At 46.3% G+C, this 18,699-nt stretch overlaps 1 protein-coding gene across 1 annotated transcript in view; it reads right to left on the bottom strand.

Moving 5' to 3' along the window:
* OSBPL3 (oxysterol binding protein like 3) overlaps positions 1-18,192 on the bottom strand; it is a 162,851-nt gene extending 144,659 nt beyond the window's left edge. Inside the window, exons 1-3 of the mRNA XM_081102192.1 lie at positions 17,710-18,192; positions 6,216-6,300; positions 4,470-4,839 (exon numbers count right to left, since the gene is read on the bottom strand). The gene's annotated coding sequence lies outside the window, so the exon portion shown is untranslated. The remainder of the gene's footprint in view (positions 1-4,469; positions 4,840-6,215; positions 6,301-17,709) is intronic.
* Positions 18,193-18,699: the final 507 nt, after the last annotated feature.

Consider the following 18,699-nt stretch of genomic DNA (forward strand, 5'->3'; position numbering starts at 1 on the left):
AGATTAATAGTTGTGGGGGTGGGGGAGACTGCTAATGGGTGCAGATTTTTTGGGGGGATGATGAAATGTTCTAAAATTAATTATGGTGATGGTTGCACAACTTTGAATATACTAAAAACCATTGAATTGCATAATTACATTAAATGGGTAAATTATACGAAATGTGAATTATATCTTAATAAAACTGTGATTCAAAAAGAAGTAGCCCAGCTGATGTGGCTCAGTGACTGAGCATCAACCCATGAACCAGGAGGTCACGTTCAAGTCCCAATCAGGGCACATGCCCAGGTTATCGGTTAGATTCTCATCACTGATTTTTCTATCTCTCTCCCCCTCTCCCTTCCTATCTAAAATCAATTAATATATATATATATATGGCTGAGCATAGACCTGTGAACCAGGAAGTCACGACTGAACGAGCTTTCTAGGCAACAGGAATGTCTGAGCAAAGGCAACTCGGTTGCTGAATCAAGTTCGGGCTGCCTATGCACAGCAGGCAAAACCTATAGGAATTCTCTTTCGATTTAGGTGAAAGTAAACTTAAATTTAGGTTAAAGAATTTCCTTTCCTCCTATAATAAATTCCTGTCAGGCCATATGCCTGGGTTGTGGGCTCAATCCGTGTGGGGCGTGCAGGATTATTCTGACCATAATGGTAGAAAACACATTTCAGTTTCTTGGAAGAGGCCCAGAACGAGAGAGCCGATCAATGATTCTCTCTCATTAGTGATGTTTCTATCTCTCGCTACCTCTCCCTTTCTCTCTGAAATCAATAAAAATATATATATTTTAAAAAGAATATAACCAAATAAAGTTGTTTCAGATTCTCTTTTTTAACTGAGCACCTACTATGGATAGGATACCAGGCTTAGTGATGTGAGGGATAGAAACAGAAGATGCATATCGGCCCTGCCTTCAAAGCATTTACAACCTAGAAAGGAAGGCATTTGAATAAATAAGTCAGGAGGATATGGGGGGAATATGAAAGGACCGAAGTGCTGATGGTAAGGAAGAATCCCGACATACTCAGGAGTCAGAAAGTGAACTGGAGATTCTCAGGGTTTTTTTGTGGTGGTGTTTTTAATGCTGTGAGAGATTGAGCTCAGAGATTATTCTGGCGGAAGTAGCTTAGGAGTTCAGTCTTGAAAGCTGTGGGTTTCCACAGGAAGACACAATGAGCCAGCTTTCTAGGCAACAGGAATGTCCGAGCAAAAGCAACTCGGTTGCTGAATTAATTTCAGGCTGCGGGTACACAGCAGGCAAAACCTATAGGATTTCTCTTTAGATGTCGGTGAAAGTAAAAGTAAATTTAGGTTTAAGAATTTCCTTTCCTCCTATATTAAAGTCCCTCCACTTCCAGGCCCACAAACCATAAATTCAGCCACAAAAATCAATGGCAGTAAGAGCCTCAATAATTCAGAAAGTAGTGCAATTAGAAGCTTGATATTGGCAGCAGACAGTCTGTAGCCCAACCTCAGTTCGTTTTAATACATTGTATCACCGAACTCTACCATAATGAAGTAACTTCTAATTAAGCAGTGGGAGCAGGACACATTTCTGTGTAGTGAAGGAGCTAAAGATTTAGAGTTAGAAGGACTATTAGCAGACTCTAGTTCAATGGATGCTGCAAGTTCCTGAAGCTTGGCTGCAGTTTCTTCGTCTGTAAGATTAAAAGAGATATTATGGGCTTATGGCAACCTAGTAGTACCTGGCCTCTGAGATAACTATTAACTATTATTGAGACGATATCTGAATGAGAAAACAACAAATCTTCTTTTGGCTAAGCAACAGCTTTTGCTACAAATAAAGCTAAATGCCTATTGACAGTAATGGTAGAAAACACATTTCAGTTTCTTGGAACAGGCCCAGAACAAGAGAGAGAAAATGAGCTGGAATTCTAGTTCTGCCAGGATAACCTTGGGAAAATTGGTTAACCTGCTAGAGTCTCAATTTCCCACCTGGTTAGAAATACCTAGCTGGCTAACAAGACTACTATAATGTTGTTTTTTTAAATATATTTTATTGACTTTTTTTTACAGAGAGGAAGGGAGAGGGATAAAGAGTTAGAAACATCCATGAGAGAGAAACATCAATCAGTTGCCTCCTGCACGCCCCCTACTGGGGATGTGCCTACTACCAAGGTACATGCCCTTGACCAGAATCGAACCTGGGACCCTTCAATCCGAAGGCTGATGCTCTATCTACTGAGCCAGACTGGTCAGGGCTACTATAATGTTTAATGAGGTAATCTACACAAAGTCACCAGTATATATATATATCCAGTTCTTACTAGGTGCTCAATCAATAGTAGTTATTGGTATTTAATTTTCCCAATAGGAAAAAAATAAACATGAAAATCAAAACCAGCAATGAAATCACCATTCTTCATATTTCAAAGAAAAGTTTTCATCACTCACTTAGTAACTATTTCTTCCATACCTACTGCGTGTGTCAGGCATGGTGGCTGACACTGATGATAGAGTGATGAACAAGACGGATAAGATGGCTACTTTTCCATTCTAGTGGAGGAAGGCAGATGGTAGTAAATAGCCCAAGGAGATAAATTTCACAGAGGAGCGGAAGGAGGAACATGGAATAGGGAGGCGTGCAAGCAAGTTGGTAGAGGGCTTTAGCTTGGGCACATTTCAGCTCAGGCCTGCCTGGCTGGTCTCCTTTGGCCAGAAGGGGGACCTCACCCTGTAGGATGCCTGGGAGTAGAATGTGCATGACCAGAACTCAGACCTACTCTTTTACCTGCCTGTGGAAGGACCTCTTTTGCATCTGCAGCTTAAAAATATTTGTAAATGCCCCCATCCCAGTACTCAAACCCTGAGGGGCAGTGCAACATCTGGGGAACCTCGTGTACTTCAACCCCAAACACTTGGAGAGACAACTTCACAGTCCCTTCCAATCAGAGTCCGGACTCAGAAGACTGGTAGTTTGTGAGACCGGGGAGGAAACATACAAGTGTGCAAAAGGTGGCTGGCAAGTTTCCTTACCGAAGGAGGGCGGCGCGCTCGGGCTGAAGAAATATCAGTACGATCTACGACCAAGCTCAGGACGCTGGGGAGCCCCAAGAGGCGAGTGCCCTCGGCCGCCGCACCGTGGAGGGGAGCAGGCCGGGGAGCGAGGCTGACGAGGCGGGCGCCTGCAAGGCCAGCGTCGCCCGGGCTCCCCCGCCGCGCCCCAACGCGCGGATGTGGTAAAGCTTCGTGCTCAGCTCCATTAACCAGGTTTCCTGTGCCTCCCTCCCCGGCGGCGCCCCTCCCCGCAGCCCAGGACAGCTCTGGTGCGTCGCATCCTGCGGCCCCGCGACCCAGGCCCGCGAAGTCGGCGCCTTCTCGCCATCAATCCCAGCCAAACCGTCCCTCCCTCCAAGGACCGAGCTCTAGGGTGGGCGCACTCAAACCCCACATCCAGAGAGACTGGCGCCGGCACCGAGACGACCTCCCCGGCTCGGGGCGGCCCCACCGGCCGGTTCTCCCTCGGCGACAGGAGGCTGACCCCGGTCTTGCAGAGACTGGCGGTCACCCCCACCCTCCGCTCCGAAATCGCCGCCCCGCCGAGCCCGCGCGGCCGCCGGGCCCCCACCACGCCCAGCACCGTTCCCACCAGCGTCGGCGCTTACCTGTGCGCTCTGCCGCCGGGGACGCCACCTAGTTCCCACCCACAGACCCAGGAGGAGGCGAACACACTTCTCTGGTCCCCCCCGCAGTGCGCAGCTGACCGTTCCCGCAGCGGCTGCGGGAGACTGGGGCGGGGACGGCCACTCGCTGGCGGACGCGGAGGCCGGAGACCGCGCCGCGCACTAACTGTCCTGCGCTCGCGCCCCTTGGCTGGGCCCAGCTCGCGGACGCACGACCGCGCCGCCAGTTCCCAGGACTTTGCCCAGAACTTCGCGCTCGTCGCCTGCGGATCAGCAGGAGGGGGTGAGCGAGGAGGCGGGGCCTGAGCCCGCCAGGGGGCGGGGCCACGCGCGGAGGGCGGGGAAGATGGGAGGAACGGCAGAGTGACCCACGCTCCCACCAATCAGGAGTCGGCCCCGGGGAAGGAGGTGGGGCGATGCGCTAGGAAGAAGCGGACGGATTCCATGACGCAGTGGAGGGAGTTGGGACCACGGGTTCCCGACAGGTGCGAAGGGCAGAGGGAGGTGAGAGCTGCGTGGGGCCCGGGAAGGGGCTTCCAGCGGCCCAGCGCGCTGCCTTGCGCCGTGGGTGCTCCATCAGTATTTGTGGAGCGGCGTTTCCCGCCCGGGAAGGAGGGAGAAGGGAAGGCGGCGCGGGAGGGGCTGGTTCAAGGAGAAGCTCCCTGAGGACACTTGTGATCGAACAGGCAAAGAGGACGCGACCTCTTGAGGAAGTCAAATCGAGGCCAAGGGATCGAGAACGGAGAAGAAGGGGTGGTGAAGGGAGGGTTGCAGGCACAGGGCGATGGACGGATTCGGCGTGGGACCCCGCCCTGGACTCTGACCTGACATCCCGAGGCAGCGATGCAGATTCGTGCCGGGTCCCAGGGGAAAACCCAGGAGGGCGGTTGTTTTGTTCTTTGCAGTTCACGTGCAGGGGGTGGGAGGACAGAGAGAAAGCGTCGTAGTTAAAATTAAAATGCAGGAGCTCCTTGAAAAACAGTGAAGTCCACCTGTCTGGACTGCCCACTCGCTCCTCGAGCTCCTTCGATCCTGGCTTGAATGCAGGCAACTGATCACCTGGGGTCAGTTTGCAGCCTGCAGACGTGTAGGGTGATTAACATTCACTGAGCGCCTACTGCGTGCGTCCGACCCAGTTGTGGGCGTGCAGCGGCGATGGTACACCGGGTTCCTGCTCTTGAGGTGCTTATATTTCTGTGGGGAGAGACAGCACAAACAAAGAAAATACACAAATATAAACCAACGAGGAAATGCTGGTGAGCACCGAGGCAATTGCTAAGCAGAGCTTTCAAAGGCGATGATGTGTGTGATAGGGAGCTGCTAAGCGCCCTGAGGGCCTCTCTGGGGGGGTGGCTTTTAAGCAGATTCCTGAACCCGAAAAGGAACCGGTTCTCCCAGGAGCGTTCCAGGCCGAGGGGAACAGCAAACGCAAGGTGTTGACCTCCCTGAAGACCGCGTAACCTGCCTCGCCGAGCTGAACAATGAATGAGCGTGACTCGCTCGCCTGGCTCGATGCCCGGCACCCTAGGGGCTCCAGAATGTTAAATTCCAGCGCCATCTGCCACCTGCGGCACCCGGCATATTTCCAGTTTCCCAACTGACCCTGAATTAAGGTGTCTGAGGCTCTTGCGGGAGCCATGCCGTTCGCATTTCATTCACCGCGCTAGGTTCTCCGCTTCAGCAGCCCTCCCTGTCGCGGGAGGTCTCGGACTGTTTTGAATCTGGCAAGTAGCCAGCGAGGGGGGGGCGGATACTGACCAGCTGCAGAGCAAACCCAGTGTCGGGCTGCCGGAATCTGCACACGGAAAACCTTACTGGAGAAGATTTAAAATCGAATGACTAGGAGGATCTTAAAGAATCTCCTCCCCACCTCCCACCCCCACCCCCGCCGCCACTCCGCACCAGGAGGCACGTTGGCCACCCCTGCATGGATGGCCTGAGCAGCTCAGATGTTGTTTTCCCAACCCTTCTTGCATTTTTCAGTAATTCCTCTCCCGGTGAGAAGTTCAGTTTTTCCTCCCCTTCTTCCCTCAAGCTCTGTTATATCTCTCTTTTTCCATTCCTCTCCCTGCCTCCCACCCTCACCCTGTTACATTAGCATTGTTTTCTGTGCAGGAGATAAACCTTACATCCTAAAGCAGTGGTTCTCAACCTTCCTAATGCCGCGACCCTTTAATACAGTTCCTCATGTTGTGGTGACTCCCAATTTCATTGTTACAAATTGAACATAATTAAAGCATAGTGATTAATCACAAAAACAATATGTAATTATATATGTGTTTTCCGATGGTCTTAGGCGACCCCTGTGAAAGGGTCGTTGGACCCCCAAAGGGGTCACGACCCAGAGGTTGAGAACGCTGTCCTAAAGGAAGTTATTTGCACAGGGTTTTATTGTTGAAATGAACATTGGATTTTTAGCTTCTTCAATTTCTTCCAGCTAACCAAGTGCTTAGCTGGGAGAGAGAGAGAGAGGGAGAGGGAGAGAGAGAATTTTATATGTATTCTATTTGTATTTGAGGCAGTCAGTTGGACAGGATGAGAAAGTTATTCATATTCAGATTGTACCTCACCTCCTAGAACAAGAGGAATCATAGTGTCTTTTCATAGCTCCATTTCCTCTTCTACTCCCAAATAAGTTTCCAGGCTCACCAGCTCCTAAACACAAAAGGAAAAAAATTACAGTTCAATCCCACGCAGAGCTAATTATTCTTGAAAAAGCTTGTTAATGTCCTAAAATTGGTTTTCTCCTCAGAGTTTTATTTTAAAGCACCGATCTGCAAATCTACTCCAGCAAGATCAATGGTTCTACAGAAAGAGCTGCTAAAGAGCCTCTTCTGTGAACTGTTGAACAAATGCTTTTCTTACTTTGAAGAGACACCCACCACAGTGGAAAGTTTTCATAGTCGGCTGAATGATCTTAGCTTCTGAAATCCGTCATATATAAGCATGTGCTTAAAGAGTTTACATGTTTTTTTTTAAAATATATTTTATTGATTTTTCACAGAGAGGAAGGGAGAGGGATAGAGAGTTAGAAACATCGATGAGAGAGAAACATCGATCAGCTGCCTCCTGCACATCTCCTACTGGAGATGTGCATGCAACCAAGGTACATGCCCTTGACCGGAATCGAACCTGGGACCTTTCAGTCCGCAGGCCGACATTCTATCCACTGAGCCAAACCGATACATGTAGCCAGAACCGATAGTAAAGGAAGACGATGAGAATAGAGTTTTGTGGAGGGAGGACTTCAGAGGCCTCTAGAATCAGACTCCCTGTGTTCCTGTCTTGTGATCTTCCTGACTCTGAGAGCACTCTTCCTTGTCTGGCAAAATGGAGACAGTAATTGCACTTACCGAGCTACAGGAGGAGTTTTAGCATCAGCCTGAAAATGCGCTCACATAGCCTAACTCGGAGTTCTCAGTCTCAGCACTATGGACAGTTTGGGCTAAGATACATTTTGTTCTGGGCGCTATTCTGTGCAGATAGCCGTGTCTCTGGCCTCAACCCACTAGATTCAAGGAACACCTTCTTCCCACAGCCAAAAGGTCTCTGGACATTGCCAGATGTTTCCTGGAGGGCAAAATCGCTCCTGGCTGAGTACCATTAGCCTGGTGCATAGCAAGTGCCCAGAGATTAGGGGGCAGTAAAGGGAGGTGCTTAAAGATAAGGACTTCCAGAGTGTGAATGCCAGGCAAAATTTCCTTCCCTAAACCTCATCAGGAAAAATGGAATCAAAATAATGCTAACTCCTTCCGACTGGCCCAGGATCACATAAGTATGTGCATGTGAAGGCAATTTAAACAGTGCCTGATACATAGTAAGTTTAAGACATGAGCTTCTGTTCTCGATTTCTTCCTGTGAAGTGAGGGTATTGGACTAGGTCAGGACGACATAGCTTGGCCTATTTGCTGCTACTCCTCTCCCTGCCTTATGCGGGTATCACTAGTAAGTCAACGCTATCTTTCCACGAGCCCAAAAAGGGACTCAGAATCCTTCTAAACAGAGCCCTTTAGGAAGCAGCTACTGAAGGGCTAGCATGTGAGATGATGCTGGCTCTATATAAACTTTAAGCCATTTTAAGATGAAGATCTTAAGTCACTATGGGATTAGAGCCTAAATCTCCCGGATGGTGACTCTAGATAGACAGTGTGATGAGAAGGAACTGTGGTCCTTCATTCATCAATTCCTTTTATGAGTCAGGGGGAGAGTGTTCCAGCAGCTTGACTAGGATCACAGTCTATGAGTGGTTGGAGGCTGCATCTCCTACCCTCTTCCAGTGCCCTCTTTTGCCACTCCCCCCGCTTGATGGGAGGTGGAGAAAACACTTGCCTGAAGCAGATGTGACCTTCCCCACCCTGTGCACTCCTACTCACTTCCTTTCTCCTGCGCTTCTATCTGGAAAATGAACAGAAGTATTTCGTTGCGTAGGAACACCATGTAAACGTTCTTTCAAAAGTCCTCATGATTCAGGACTAGACAAGAATCAGTAAATTCCTTCATTAAATACAGACCGACTGCCTCCTTTGTAAGGGACCATTCTCAGCCAGCACATTGAGAGATCCAAAGATGAGTCAGGGGGTGTCCCTGCCCTCAATGATTTTACAGTTTCATACATTGGGCAGATCAGACATGGACGTAAATAACTACAATATAAGCTAAAAAAAAAAATCGGAAAATGTCCTGAGAGGCATGAAAAATGTGTTCAGAGAACGGAGAAATTATTTTGGGAATTAGGAGCAGGGAGTCACTTCCTGCATGTCTTTGCTGACATTTTTAACTTTTCCATCAAAAATTCTTATTTGTTACAATAAAGTGATTCTTGTAGAGGAAGTTGCAACATTGTTAGGCTTCCTGGTTTAGACGGAGCTTCTGCTTAAACTGGATATTATAAGGGCAGCTAAAAGTGACAGTTTATTCTAACTCTAATAGGCATTTTTCATTAGGCATTTAAAAGTTCTGCGAGGTCTGAGAGGGAGATTTCTCACGTTTTGTGACAATAGGCTAACTTTCTCCCAAGCATCTGAAAGAAGCAGCTTTGTAGCACGTGACACGGTGGGAAGGTGGGGTAGTTGTCAAAAGGAACCTAACAGGAGTGAAGAAACACCAGTGCCATATACTTTGAACCATGAAACCATATTTCCTTCAAGATTTGACTACCTCAGAAGTCAGGCTGCGCATTCCATTATCTTCTAGGTACTACCTCCGCCACACACCGACATCCTATAGCATTGTCCAGGCTAAATACTAAGGATGACAGTAACAATCCCCAGGTATTACGCGTTTCTGTGCCAGGCACTGCCAAATGAGGCTGCCAAAATTACTGCTGCTCCTGCCGCTCTCAGGAGGCTGCCCGTCAGACCAGAGAGACTTGGCATGCTCTGGAACACGCATCTATCTCAAACACGCTGTTCCTTCCTTCCCACTTAATGCGACTCGCCCTCTGCATGTCAGTCTGTCACCACCCTTGACTTTCACGGTTCGGTCCAATCAGTCTGTCCTACGCTCTTGTTAGAAGTAAATTGTGTGTGTGTGTGTGTGTGTGTGTGTGTGTGTGTTGGTAGCACCTATGACAGTTGCAATTATATTTATTTTTGTGATTTTGATTAATTTCTTTCTAACGAGATTGCAGGTTCTACAATAGGAAGGCCTATAAACTAGTTGGTAATCTCCCAAGGACTGTCTCAATGCCTAGCACAGGGGTCCTCAAACTTTTTAAACAGGGGGCCAGTTCACTGTCCCTCAGACCGTTGGAGGGCCGGACTATAGTTTTTAAAAAAAACTATGAACAAATTCCTATGCACATTGCACATATCTTATTTTGAAGTAAAAAAACAAAACGGGGACAAATACAATATTTGTATTTGCATGTGGCCCGCGGGCCGTAGTTTGAGGACCCCTGGTAGCAGCTAGTAGGCCTTCAAATGTTTGTTTAATGAATAGAGAGAATCCCGAAGAAGTGATCTTTAGTGATGGTAGTGGGGGTAAGGTGGAGGGTGGGGGCAGCCATCACAGGCCCGGAAGCCGGAGACTGCTTAATTATTCAGGTCATACAGATGATCTTGTAGCAACTTGACGTCAGAAAGATGCTGTTTCCTTAGTTACTATTTTGCTAGGGTCATAAGCTCACTGATTTTTATTTTACCCTTGAATAGATTTCCCTATTCCTTAGAACGCCCACATCAACTCTACCAAATCATATAAAAAGAAGCTTCAGAGGAGGACCTAGTTTAGCTGTTTCTACCTTGCCATAACCCAGTTCTCATAGATCTTTCCCTGTTTATAGAAATGAAAACAAGGAATCCTTTATGGGCATATATTTTTACCTTTTCTGGAAGTGGCTTTTCACCTCAGTGCTAACCTCTTCATTTCTCCACTGTTGTTAGGACTTGTATCACGTGGCTTTCACCACATCAGGGGCCCTGTTCACCGATTATTTACTCAAGATTCCCTATCGATCCACAGCAACGTGGAATAACACACTCAGATAAAATTAGCACTTCAGGGAAGAAACTGTAACGGTCTTGCTCTGGCTCTGGTAGACTGTTAATATAATAAACTGAATTCCTGGAACCAAAAATAAACTTTTCTGTGAAGAATGTGTACTTGGAATAAGGCGTACCAATACCTAGAGTGCATGTTTTTCCTCAGAGAGGGTGAGACTTGCTGGCACTGTGCAATGGAGGACAAGAGAAACTCTGTTTGCCCTACATCATTATTTCTTGCAAATACTACTTTATAACAAAGACAAGAGAAGTAAGTGTCTACCCACTATTCTGTATACCTGAAATAAATATAATATTGAATGTCAACTGTAATTGAAAAAATAATTTAAGGTAATAGAAGTTAAAGAAAGGGAATAAAATTGCCTATAATCCTACCTACAGAAAACAGCCCTAGCTTACATTATTATTATTATTTAATGTTTCCTTCTAGTGTTTTTTTCAGGCAGTTGTGATATTTGAGTAAATGCAAACTTAAATTGTATGTTTCCCTAATTGCTGCTTCATAATTGTCAACAGATTATTGTGAATCCATTAAAATAACTATTGTGAAGACTTAAAAAAATCCTGAAAAATATGTATATCAACTCAACTGGTACCATAATAGGTATGACTGAATTTTGAAAGAATTCAAAGAACTAGGTTTAAATACCCCTCTTCCACTTAGTAGTTCTTTCATCTTAGGCAGCATTTCCATCATAGGTGGCTCTGCCTGCCTGGGTCCCAGGGTAAGAATGATGAAGATGCAGGAGTACAGACCCAGCCGAGCTGAAATGAACTTCTGTTGTCACATCATTGACAGTTTGGAATTGTTACTATAGTGTATCTCAATCCATCCTATTGATGACAGCAAGGAAAAAGGCAGAAAATGGATGTTGAGAATGCAGCCAAGAGTTTATCTCCTTTCATTCCTAAATAGACAGTAAAACCTGTAAGAACTTAGACGTGAGTGCCATGACCACTAGATGTCCATATCTTGAGGAAGTCCCTCGTGGCCTAGCTCAGAGCAGCTCCCTTTCAACTGTCCAAACACCTTTCATGGCATCACCACCCTTCCTTGCAGCATGGCTCATAGCATTTGTTCTGAATCTTCCCCTCGCTTGTCCATCTCTTCCCATTTACTATCAATTTTTCATTCAGGTGCCTCCCTGGTACATTGCTTCTTCTTTATAAGCCCAGTCACCTCTCAAGGATAATAGCACAGCCCTGGCCGGTGTGCTCAGTGGTTAAAGCATTGGCCTATGGACCAAAGGGTCTTGGGTTTGATACCTGGTCAAGGGCACATACCTCAGTTGCAGGTTTGTTCCCCAGCCCAATGGGGGATGTGCAAGAACCAACCAATCGCTGTGTCTCCACAATGATCTCTCTCTCTCTCTCTCACCCCCTCCCTTCCTCCCTCCCTCTCTCCCTCCCTTCCTCCCCCCTCCCCCCTTCTTTCCTCTCTTCCTTTCACTCTGTCTGAAAATCAATGGGAAAAAATATCCTCAGGTGAGGATTAAAAAAAAAAAAAAAGATAATACCTCAACCCCTGTATAAGTATCCTTTCTGATCTCCCAGCTTCCGCTCAAATCTACTGGCTCGGAAGTATCAGTGTGCTCGTCTTCATTTGTGATTTTCATGACACAATTCTGCTTGAAAAATAGCACTCAAAGGCCCTTATTATCTGACTTGTCCTCTGCAAGCTCATAGCTCATTACTTTAAAAAAGGTATCTGTTGCAGGTCCTTGTGAGGCCGTGCTTATTCACCATACCTAATGCTAAGGTCTGATGGAAGTTGGTCAATATGGTATCTTACCCATCCTTGCCTTCTTACCCAGAAAATACCAACCATAGTTTCACGGTTAACCTTTCACTTATGATTCAGGATCACTACTTCTTACACTAATTATTGAAGTGATGCAATGATGACCTTGAGAATGAGATGTGTAAAGTCATCTGCCCTGGTGGAACTAACTCCTGAGTTATGTATTTAAAAAATAATAAAACAATAAAATAACAAGAATTTATTGAACTTTGACCATGTTCCAGGCACTATTCTGTTTAATCCTCACTTAATTCTAACAGTCCTATGAGGAAGGTATCATTATCATTTGCATTATCGAGATGAGAAACTGAGCTGGCAAAAGTCAGGGAACACACAAATGTTCTATTCCTAGCAGCATTATTCATGATAGTCCTGACATGGAAACAACCCAAATGTTCATCAACTGATGAATGGATAACAAACTGGAATATCTACACAGTGGAGTATTACTTAACCATAAAATGGATTCAAGTACTGATAATACATCACAACGTGGATGGAACTGAAGAAACCTTATGCTAAGTTCAAGAAGCCACTCACGAAAGACCACATATTGTATGATTCCATTGATAGGAAATATCCAGAATAGATAATGCCATACACACAGACTGCAAATGTGTGGTGGTCAGCGGCCAGGGCCAGGGAGGATGAGAAGAAACTGCTCCATTAACCTGGGGGCTCACTTTGGAGTAATGCAGATGTTTGGGGACTAGATGGAGGTGGTGGTTGCACAGCACTGTGAACATTCTAAATGCCACTGAATCGTTCACTTTAAAATGGTTAATTTTGTTATGTGAATTTCACCTCAATACATTTTTTTAAAAGTCAGGGGAGAGGGAAAAAGAAGCCAACATTTTAAAACTGCTGCCCAGACAATCAATTCATAAAAGAAAGAACATTATTTTTACAAGGAAGGCATCGATGGCCATTGGGAGTAGTTGTGATGGAGGCCGAAGGCAGATTTTTTTTTTTTTTTTTTGTATGAAGTAAGATTAAGTGTACCCTAGGCAAGACCAAAGCAGCAGAGCTGGGAGAAAAGCATATGGTCTTTGTGACATCCTTTTCAACTGTGGAGAGACCTTTTGTGTTTAATTTTAATTTTTTTCTGGGTTTTAGGAAGTTGGGATTATTAAATAATCAATCCTTCAATACACAGTTCACACATTTAAATCCTTGTCTACACATTTCAAATTGTACAGGAACAGCTTGACGGCCAAGAACGGTTCCTCTCTCCCTTGGGTCCCTGCTGCTTCCTCAGGCCATGCTGTGCACACCAAAAGGCTGGCAGCACATTTCCATTTATTGCAGCTGGTCTACCCTCCTAACCAATGCAGCTGCATGAGCTTTCTGCCCATTTTTTTTTTAATCTATTTCAGAGAGAGGAAAGGAGAGGGAGAGAGATATAGAAACAATGATCGGCTACCTTCTGCATGGCGAACCTCCTGCATACCTCCTACCCCCTCAATACTGGGTATTGAGTCCAAAACCAGGCATGTGCTGTGACTGGGAATGGAACCATGACCTCGTAGTCCATGGGACGATGCTCAACCAACTGAGCCACACCAGCCGGGCTCTCTGCCCATTCTTTGGTGAAAACAAGTAAGTTTCACAAAAGCCAGAACATTCTGGAGTTGTCATTCCCAAACTTGCACAGCAGAGAATTGCCTTGATGCCTAGAGCTGCCAGGCTCTGTGCCGTGTGGGCTCTCCCATAGACAAGGGGAAATGGGAGCCGCATGGACCTCCCATCAGCATATCTGACCCCAGACCTTTGGGCTTCTGGATCTGTTCTGAGTGCCCTCAGAATGACCCAACTGGTCAAGTGCACTGAGAAATTCCAGGGCTTGGTGCCAAGTTCCAACTTCTGAAACACCTAGATGAGAGACTCACTTCTTACTAAGGAGTCTGAGAACCACATATCAGAAATCAAGATTCAGCAAGGAACTCCCTGAGGACAGCCATCCTCAGCTTCCTGCATACTCATTATTCGTTATTCATTTCTGTTTCCCTTTCTTAAAGTGCTTTTATGTTGTTTCCTAAAATGACACCTTTCTAAGGTTTTCTCCAGGGACTGCCTTCAAGATTCAGATAACAACGTTTGCATACATGTATTTCTGCAGTACTTATCACTCCTCCAGTAAAGAAGGGCTAGTGAGTGGCAGAGCAGGATTACAACCTAGTCCAGTGATGGCGAACCTATGACACGCGCATCAGAGGTGACACGCGAACTCATTTTTTTGGTTGATTTTTCTTTGTTAAATGGCATTTAAATATCCTATCTAATAAAAGAGAAACACGGTAATTAGCGTACGTCCGCTACCCTTCCCATTGGCTAATCAGTGAGATATGCAAATTAACTGCCAGCCAAGATGGCAGCCGGCAGCCAGGCAGCTTGAAACTAACATGAGGCTTGCTTGCTTCAGTGACGGAGGGATACAACGTTCCCCGCCTGCCTTGCCGGCCTCTGAGCTTGCAGTTTGAAACATTGTTACAAATATAGAAGCTAAACAAAACCCCAGAAACCTGCTTTCAGCCAGCCAGGATCTCAGAGCTGGAGTTGATACAATGTTTCGATTAACAAACAAACCAAATACCTGCTTTCAGCAGCAGAGGCCTCAGAGCTGGAGCCAGAGTTAAAGCTGGCTCAGAATTAAAAAAAAGAAAAGAAAAAAAGGAGCGGTTGGGAGCTTCAATCACCCGCCAGCCTGAAAACAGCCCTCAGCCCCTCACCCAGACTGGCCAGGCACCCCAGTGGGGACCCCCACCCTGAAGGGTGTGTGACCAGCTGCAAACAGCCATCACCCCCTCATCCAGGCTGGCCAGGCACCCAAACGGGACCCACACCCTGATCCAGGACACCCTTCAGGGCAAACCAGCTGGCACCCACCCATGCACCAGGCCTCTATCCTATATAGTAAAAGGGTAATATGCCTCCCAGCACCGGGATCAGCGGAGCCAAGAGGCTTCCCGGCACCGGGATCAGCATGACAGGGGGCAGTGCCCAAACCCCCTGATCGCCCTGCGGCTCTGTGTGTGACAGGGGGCGGGGCCACAACCTCCCTATCTGCCCTGCTCTGTTCGTGACAGGGGAAGGTGCCCCAACCCCCTGATCAGCCCTGCTCTGTGCCTGATAGGGGGGAACTCCCCAACCCCCTGATCACCCTGCGGCTCTGTGTGTGACAGGGTGCGGCGCTCCAACCCCCAATCGGTCCTACTCTGAGCGTGACTGAGGGTGGCATCGCAACCTCCCGATCCGCCCTGCTCTGTGCATGACAGGGGGCGGAGCCCCAACTCTCCAATTGGCCCTGCTCTGAGCCCAACCAGGGGCTGCACCTAGGGATTGGGCCTGCCCTCTGCCACCTGGGAGCAGGCCTAAGCCAGCAGGGCGTTATCTCCCGAGGGGTCCCAGACTGCGAGAGGGCACAGGCCGGGCTGAGGGACCCTCCCCTCCCCCCCCCAAGGGCACAAATTTTTGTGCACTGGGCCTCTAGTATAAAATAAATATCAAAAATATAAATCTTTGTTTTACTATGGTTGCAAATATCAAAAATTTCTATATGTGACACAGCACCAGAGTTAAGTTAGGGTTTTTCAAAATGATGACACACCGAGCTCAAAAGGTTCGCCATCACTGACCTAGTCCAACACTATCCCACACATCAAGGTGTCTCCAAGCCTCCAACTTGAAGGGTGTAGGGCTCCCTGGACCATTCAGTAGGACAGGTCCCTTGTACTCCCATAGCCTCCTTCCTAAGAACTGATCAGAATAATGCACATCTATTGGCAACAATTTGCTCATCCGGATAAAGCTGAGGTGTCAAAAGAAAAGAGGAAGTATTAGCCAGGAGCCACGAATTTCATAGAACGGATGCCGAAATATCTCCAGAGGGTTGTGATGCATTGCACTCAGTAGATAATAGTCTTACTGGATGTAAATGGACAAACAATCTAACGTCATTTTTCCAGGAACAAAAACCCTGACTAACTTTCCAGAATCATAGGGTGTTTCCGAGTCTCAACACCACGCCCTTCACTGCTGCCACAACATACAGCTAAAGTGCTTTAGCTGGAAGCTTCTTACTCAGAAGGGTTTAACAGGAAATAATGGCTCCATAAACACAAACTCCAAGGGTCCTGTCTTTTTCTTTTGTGGATATATATTTCCATTGCTTTTCTGCCTTCAAATCTACAACACATTTCTTATCTTGAGAAAGAGTTCATGAACATAAGGTAGAAAATTCTAATTTAGACTTCAGGTGTGGTTCTAACTCTGGACAAACTACCCAATTTCCCTGGGTTTAGGACTCCAGATTTAGAAAAAATAACATTCTCAGTTTTAAGCACTAATGATAACAACCAATTATTGCATTCTTTCCCACCTGCTTGGCATGTACTATTAGTCCCATTTTACAGTTGAGGAAGTTGAGGCTCAGAGAGGTCTGGTGGCTTGTCCAATGTCACAGAGATAGAAGGTGACAAAGTGAGCATTTGAACCTGGGGCTCTCTGAATCTGTACATGCCTGACATCATGTTGCTACACCCCAGCAATGACAACTTTGATGCAAGTATAGTGACCTACCCTGATGGTTTCAAAGGACAAAAGGAAATTCCAGAAGCTGAATTAGCAATGTTATCTTTAGGATGGGATTTTGGCTACTTTGCAGGAGGCAAAGGGTGGTTGGTAGGAGGAGCAGGGAATTTAGAGTCAAACTAGATGTGAATCCCATGGTCAAGTTACATAGTCTCCTAGCATTGTACTGTTTTCCTTTGTAACTTTACCAAAATTATAATTTTATATTTATTTGTATGATTAATTGATCTACCTTCCCCTACATACTTAGAGAAATTTGAGGGCCAGGGTTTTTGCTAACCTTTTTATCCCCAGGACCCAATACAGAGCTTGGCACATAGTAAGTGCTCAATAAACATTTGTTAAACAAATGGATGAAAAGAGCAAGGAAGGAAGACAGCAAGGGAGGAAGTGAAGAGGGAGAGAAGTAAGGAAAGGCTCACTTTAATGTGTGGAGGGTGAAAGGAAAGGCAGGAATAATCATATATATATATGGCTAATATGCAAAGTGTCCCTTCGGGAGTTCGACCAGGAGACCAGGAGTTCGATCACTCGCTATGACATGCGCTGACCACCAGGGGGCAACGGCAGAATGAAAGAAGGCCTCGGCAGGCAGCCAGAAGGCCCTGATCAGCCCTGATCACCGGTCAGGCCTAGGGACCCTACCCATGCAGGAATTTCATGCACCAGGCCTCTAGTATATCAATAAATCTTATTCTTTTTTTTTCTTTTTTTTTAAAATATATTTTATTGATTTTTTACAGAGAGGAAGGGAGAGAGATAGAGAGTTAGAAATATCGATGAGAGAGAAACATTGATCCGCTGCCTCCTGCACATCTCCCACTGGGGATGTGCCTGCAACCAAGGTACATGCCCTTGACCGGAATCGAACCTGGGACCTTTCAGTCCGCAGGCAGACGCTCTATCCACTGAGCCAAACCGGTTTCGGCGCATCAATAAATCTTATTCTGTCTATTTCTTATATATTTTAATTTTGGTGTTTTTCATGTATATGGGATCATGCTACATATACTAAACAGCAATTGTTTTTTTATATATGTAATGTTAATATACAGCTACTATGTCAGTTATCTATTGCTGCATAAGAAATTATACCAAAATTTAGGGACTTAAAGCAACAAGACATTTATTATCTCACAGTTTCTGTGCAAGAGTTTTAGATGCACTTACCTAGGTGACTCTGGCTCCCAGTCTCTCATGAAGTTGCAGTCAAGCTGTTGGCTGGGGTTGTGGTCTCATCCGAACACTTGACGGGGCATGAGGTGGGAATCTCATGTGGTTGTTGGCAGCCACATGGGCCTCTCTGAAAGGCTGCTTGAGGACAGGGCAGCTGGCATTCCCCAGGGTGAGAGATCTAAGAGAGAATGTATTCAGATGGAAACTAAATCCTTTTTATAGCCTAATCTCATTCCTTCTGTCATATTCTCTTCAGTAGGAGAGTCAGTAAGTCCAGCCCCACTCAAGGAGTAGGAATTACACAAGAGCATCAGTGCTAGTAAGCAGGGATCATTGGGGCCATCAGAGACGGCCTATCTCAGGGGTGGGTAAACTTTTTGACTCGAGGGCCACAATGGGTTCTTAAACTGGACCGGAGGGCCGGAACAAAAGCATGGATGGAGTGTTTGTGTGAACTAATATAAATTCAAAGTAAACATCATTACATAAAAGGGTACGGTCTTTTTTTTCAATAGTTTTATTCATTTCAAACGGGCTGGATCCGGCCCGCGGGCCGTAGTTTGCCCACGGCTTGCCTATCTGATTCTTTTTAATTATAGCACAGTATTCCAAAGTTTGAATGGACTATAATTCTTTTTAACTATCAGCCATGATTTCTATTTTATTTTCTTTAATTTTCTTTCCACTCCCTACCTTTTGTTTGATTGGATCTATTTTTTTCTCCAGTGTTTTAAAACATATATTGTCCCCTAGCCAGTGTGCCTCTATGGTTAGAGCATCAGCCCAAGCACTAAAGGGTCAAAGGTTCAATTCCCAGACAAGGGTATTTACCTGGGTTGCAGGTTCAGTCCTGGGCTTTGGTGAGGGCACTTGCGGGAGGCAACTGATCATTGTGTCTCTTTCACATCCCTGTTTCTCTCTCTTTCTCTCCTCCTACCCCCGACCCTCTCCCTCCATTTCCCCTCCCTCCCACTCTCTAAAAAT

Source organism: Myotis nattereri (genome assembly GCF_964212035.1).
Source record: "Myotis nattereri genome assembly, chromosome: 11".
Lineage (NCBI taxonomy): Eukaryota > Metazoa > Chordata > Mammalia > Chiroptera > Vespertilionidae > Myotis > Myotis nattereri.